We start from the raw sequence: 6608 nt of genomic DNA, 5'->3' as shown, positions 1-6608 counted from the left end.
TTTGGAAAATAAAAAAACCTTTCTGGTAGACAGAATCCTTTCAAATCTGACTGACGGTGGACGGTAGGACATGACACAACCAAAATAAAGGGAGTTTTTAAGAATAAATAAGGTACTACAAGACTGCATAGAATATATTGTAAAACCTCACTTCTTCTTTATTTACTGTATTTTAAAGAGGGCATAAACGATCATTTGTTCAGCTTTAATAGACAGATGAGAGGGTGGAGGCAGACTGGAGGTGGGATAAAGGGGCATAACAACAGGCCCTAAAGCCATAATTGAACCCAGGATGTTGTAGTTGCACCGATCTGACTTTTTTCCATCCTGATAAGAACACAAATACTTGGGCTTTGGGCATCAGCTGATAATATGACAGTGTTTAATTAATAAGATATCAGGCACATCTTTTTAATGCAGCAACAAATGTGCGAATAAAATAAATTGTCACTTGCCCCTTGTCACTGATGATACCCAATCCAGCTATATGAGTCAGTATCAGCCCGACATCTGATATCGATGCATATCTGTATACCTCTGAGACAGAAAACAAGCACAGCTTTAATCCCCTTTCATCTCACTCAAAAAAGATGAAAAGTGCAATGACTGATTTCCATTCATAGGAATGCTTGAAGAGGATTTTGAACACTTGAGCGTCTACATAGAGTATGTTTGTGCGTTCCGATGTTTTTTAATTAGGGCCCGAGCAACGACCAAGTCGGGCCAGTGAAGGCCCCATTTTAACTGTCATGTTTATTAGGGTCCGGGCACTGACACAGTCCGGAGGACCCTATTGAAATTCTAAGGACGCAATATTTGGGATACTTGCCATACTCCAAAACTCACCAAATGTTGCACGCTTTGTCAGGCTTGGTGAAGATAGACATCTGATATAGGTGTCATATTTGTGTATTAAAAAATGTCTCTAGTGCCCCCGAGAAGTTGGACAGTCGACGCCCCTCAGCCAGTATGTCAGATTGACTTGAAATGTATCCCACATATCCATCTCCACCTGCTCTAAAAAAAAGCCTCTCAGACCCCTAAGTTCCGCCTACTGTACTGTATTGTACTTTTCATAAAATAAATTACTGTTTCCAGACACCATTTCTCACTTTAGGCTGCAAAAACAGAAGAAACTGTGAATTCTAGATAATGGAAAGAATGACAAGTATATATGTTTCTCTTCAAATATTTGCCTCTGAACAGCAGATTTTTAAACAAACCTTAGATCTTTTAAACCTAAATTCCAACAACATGTTCACATCTCCATCACTGTAAATAAAACATTGGACTATCCATTTCATTATCCGAACCGCTTATCCTATTCAGGGTTGCGGGGCACTGAAGCCGATGACATTGGGGGAAGGCAGGGTTCACCTGGACAGGTCGCGAGTCTATCGCAGGGCACGTAGACAAACAGCCATTCACGCTCACATACACACCTACGGGCAATTTAGAGTCCAGTTATCTTTGGACTGTGGGAGGAAGCCAGAGAACCCAAAGAGAACCCCGCTGCCACGGGGAGAACATGCAAACTCCACAAAGAAGGACTGCCCAGGCCAGGAACCGAACCCTGGCCCCTCTTGCTGTGAGGTGACAGTGCTAGCCACTACACCACCGTGCAACCCGACATTGTACCATGTGTTTAGAAATATTCCTAGCAGCCCTCCCCCGCCCCCATTTTGGATTAGTTGGGGGGCGGGGTTGTTCAATCAGAGTATCGGCTACGCTAGTCAATGTAAAATTGTTGTATGAATGCGTATGAATGGTAGTTAGACTTTGCATAGTAGCCCCTTCCTTAGTCTACGATTTCATATGTATGAATGTGTATGAATGTGTATGAATGAGTGTGAATGTTGTGTAGTGTTAAAGTGCTTTGAGTGCTTGGAAGACTAGAACAACGCTATACAAGGTCCATTTATCATTTATCATTTAGCTGGCCAGATAAAGCTGCTCTACAACTCATGTACCCATGTTCCCACCACCCAGGAAAATGACAGAATATATCAGCAAATGTGTTTTGTGGTGATTACAAAGAGAATGCAATCCCTATCCAGAGGCAAAAAAGCTGCCTTTCGGTAGTATAAAGCTGACAAGTATAAAGCAACGCCAGAGCAAGATTGAAAGCTATCATTAATGAGAAAAAGCATATGCGCCAAGAGAGACTGGTAAGACACCTCAACACCAACAACACTAAAGATAAGGAGGAAGGCGATCCTCACATCATGTGTGAGGCCACGCTACTAGAGGAGCTGAATACCTAAATACAGAGTCAGCAAAAAACTAAGTATTCAGCCATGAATATCTTTTAGATAACAAACAGCACCAGCACTTGATAAATTGGCAACCGGCAATATGTCACCTTGAGATTTCATAACGAGACATATCCTTGAGCGGACTCTTTCCATAATGCTGTGTGACACATTTAATAACAATCAGACAGTGGCAAATCAAGCACTTTCAGTTCACCTCGTTGCCACATTGCCCCAATATTGCAGCAATGAGCAGCTGGAGTCTAGAGCTCTGGCTAAATACTGGACCAATTTAAATTTCAGAAATGGTTGCCCTCTTTTCCCTTTACAGGTGCACTGTTGTTCCTGAAGTTAGCAGACAATGCCTGCCACCTTCATTGGAGTACCTAGAGCTAAACGCTGTAAAGACAGTGGAGATGGCAGTAGACCTCTGGAGAAGCACACACTCATAGCTGCACATTCAGTCATTTATCTATTTTTATCTATCTATCTACTTCGTCAGTCGCTCGGACCCTATTGAAATTGCTAGGGGTGTTCTTATTCTTCTGATCTTTATTTTTGTACATTGGGCACATTTTTGGGGTATTTGCCGACCTCGAAAAGTCACCAAATTTGGGAAGCTTGTCAGGCTTGATGAAAATAGAAAAAAAAATGTTATTGCTCTCTAGCGCCCCCTCAAAGTTTGACCGGCGACGCCCCTCACCTAGAATGTCCGATTGATTGAATTTTTCACACATGTCAATATCCACCTGCTCTACAAAAAAGCCTCTCAGACCACTAAGCTCCGCCTACTTAGATTTTCCGCCATTTTGAATTTTGTGCAGCTATGATGTAATTGAACGGTGCAACTTTGGAAAGGAAAAAATCTATAAAACAGGCACTTATCTTAATGCTGCGTTCACACCAAAAGGATTGCGAATATTCGAACCAGCGTGAGATTACTCACCCGACTATTTGTGGTTTATTCGCGTCATTCGCGTCTGTGCATTGACTTTACATGGGATCTACTCACGCGGTAAAATTCGCAACGCTTTTGGTGTGAACGCAGCATAAGTGTTTTAAATCAACTAAAACAAAAGAGACAACCATATTTTTTTGTAAATTAAACCATTTGCCTCAAATGGAAAGAAACATGTTTGGAGATAATAACAATAAACTCCTGCGCCTTCAAACACAGGTTACAAAATCTGTGTAAAAGCATTTCACAAATATTTTTTGTGTCCCTTGGAGCACCCAAAGGCTCAACTTTTACATGCCCCATGTCTAAACGCCATTCATTGTACTTCCACAATATGGCACTAGGTTAGACACATTCTTCAGGTCCAGAAGAGCAATCGATTGCAGTGTTACTACAAGTTTTGAAGTCTGCCATACAGATTTTGGACTTTGGGGGACATCTTGTGCTGCTCAAGCTGCATGCTGATTTTCTGGAGCACTTCAAAGGTAAAATGAAGGGGTTTGGGATAAGACAGGTTGGGTGCATATATCAAACCTAGAAGAAACGGCACAAGCTGAGGCGACCAAAGTCGGTCCATGCAACACCTGCACGCCCTCAATAACCATGCCAATGTCTTCACGTTGCTCCTGCAGTCCTTCCCCCTCCTTCTGAATGACAAACACTGCCATAGTGAGCTGCTCCAGGTCCCTCTGAGCATCATCTGCGCCAGAGTCCCACAGAGGGGTACATGACAAACACAAACCATCACTAGCATCAATCAATTCTCACATCTCATGATTGGCCATGTCTCGTATCAAGACAACCCTGTGCTGTAAAACAACAAATAAAAGCATCCTGGACCTTGACAATGTGCAACGTTTTGCTTGATGTGGTATGTGCTGAACTATTTCTTGGCTGGGAGTCACCACACACCTCAACCAGCAGAGGTGTATCAATTTGATCCAATATGTTGTGTATTGTTGCTAGGTATTACATTGTGTCCAACATGGCCAATATTACAAAAACATGTAATTAATCCAACCAGGCTCACGGTGTTAATTGTTATTACAGTTGAGAAAATGTCCCTTTAAAAGCGGTTTTGTATTTACAACAATCTAGGATGTTTTTGTGTCCCTTTGACAATGTGTGCTGACATGCAAATTACTGTTGAAACTTGATCTCTTGGTCATCTGCATCTTCTCCCAGGAAGATGAAGGCTTTCAGGACACACTCCCGCCGAAGATGATGGTCCTCAGTCTGGAATAACATAATCTTCAAATAATTATATTTTTACAAATCTCTAATCTCTAACCCTAAAATGACAAACTACTGGGACCTCAGAAGGATACAGTGGCTTGATATGTGATTGATGTACTTGTCTAGAAAACAAACATGGAGCTATAGTGATTTTATATTTATACAATAATTCTTTATTTATAGTATATTTGTTCAGGCACCCTAAATATATACATTTTAGAAAAGCAGAGTATTTCTGGAGGAAACCACATATTACAGTTATGAATAGACAGCTGAGCTACTGTTGGCCCTGTTGAAAGCAGGAACACTTTGACAGAATGCTTCAATGCACCAAACTCAAAAGTAACTAATCACATCAAACTACCCGAGGGGAGTATGAGTTCACGTGCGACCTGTGTTTGGATACCGGTGTCAAAGGACCCAGCGTGCTTCCTGTTCTCTTTCCCGCAATGTGCAGACAGCTACGTGAGTATACCATCTCAACATGCTGACAAGGACTACGAGGCTCTCCGAAATCTCCTGGCTCTCTTGCGATCCCTTGGCATTTTAAACAGAGTCACTCAGGACATGGCCACCAACCAATCAACCTGACTTCCCTCCTAGAGATGTGTACAAGGGGGGCATCGTAGTCCCATACGCGTTGATGAAATACACTGTACCAGACAATGAGCGAGTACGCCGACAACATCGCCATTATAGATAAGACTCCTCACGTCAAAGTTTCTCTCCTATGAATCAGCTCACAACCCCTGATATGTATCTGCCGACTAAACAGTAAAATACTGCTCTAAAATGGATGCATTACATTACATTACATTAAGCTGACGCTTTTATCCAAAGCGACTTACAATAAGTGCATTCAACCATGAGTACAAACTTAGAACAACAAGAATCGAGAAAGTACAATTTCTTCAATAAAGTTAAACTACAAAGTGCCATCAGTAAGACATTTAAGTGCTACTAAAGTGCTACTACGGCTCTACCCTCCCTATTCAAGGTATAGTCGAAAAATGTTTTTAGTTTTCGACAGAAGATGTAGAGACTTTCTGCTGTCCTGATGTCAATGGGGAGCTCGTTCCACCAATGAGGAGCCAGCACAGCAAACAGTCGTGACTTTGTTGAGTGTTTAGCTCGAAGTGAAGGAGCTACAAGCCGATTGGCAGAAGCCGAGCGAAGTGAACGAGGTGGGGTGTGAGGTTAGACCATGTCCTGGGTGTAAGGTTAGACCATGTCCTGGGTGTGAGGTTTGACCATGTCCTGGGTGTAAGGTTAGACCATGTCCTGGACGTAGACCGGACCCGATCTGTTCGCAGCACGGTACGCAAGTACCAATGTTTTGAAGCGGATGCGGGCGGCCACCGGTAACCAGTGAAGGTCGCGGAGGAGCGGAGTAGTGTGGGTAAATTTAGGTTGAAGACCAGCCGAGCAGCTGCATTCTGGATGAGCTGTAGAGGTCGAATGGCCTTAGCAGGTAGACCTGCCTGGAGGGAGTTACAGTAGTATAGGTGTGAGATGATCAGAGCCTGGACCAGAACCTGTGCCGCCTTCTGAGTGAGAAGGGGACGTATTCTCCTGATGTTGTACAGCATGGACCTACAGGAACATGTTGTTGCAGTAATGTTGGCAGTCAGGGAGAGTTGACTGTCGAGTGTCACACCGAGGTTCCTGGCAGTCGAGGTCGGGGCCAACACAGAGTTGTTGAAGGTAATAGTCCAGTTGTGGGTTGGAGAGCCTTTTCCTGGAAGGAAAAGTAATTCAGTCATGATGCATCATGGACTTGGACTTATATCGCGCCTTTCACGTTCCACTACTACATGTCAACATTGACCCGTTCACACACACATTTACACACAGCCATGCAAGGTGCCAACTGCACATAACACAACGATGCCACAGCCTATCCTGCCCAAGCTGACTGGATAATACTGATAGAGTATTTTTACAGTGTGATAATCTAAGTTGCATATGTCCACATTCTATTTCAACTATGTTTTAGAAGTAATAAAACCCTGAAATGTTACGTACACAGAGAAGACGTGTATTATCCTCAAAATTTCATTGAGTGAAGTCAAGATGGTTCCAATATTTATATATTAGAGACTAGAGTGTTGGTCAATAACCTCATTGGAGAAAACATATGTAACCAACTAAAGCAGAGTAAA

The sequence above is a fragment of the Cyclopterus lumpus genome, chromosome 14 (genome assembly GCF_009769545.1).
Source record: "Cyclopterus lumpus isolate fCycLum1 chromosome 14, fCycLum1.pri, whole genome shotgun sequence".
NCBI lineage: Eukaryota > Metazoa > Chordata > Actinopteri > Perciformes > Cyclopteridae > Cyclopterus > Cyclopterus lumpus.
The sequence above is the reverse complement of the archived record's forward strand: the minus strand, read 5'-3'. Positions refer to the sequence as shown.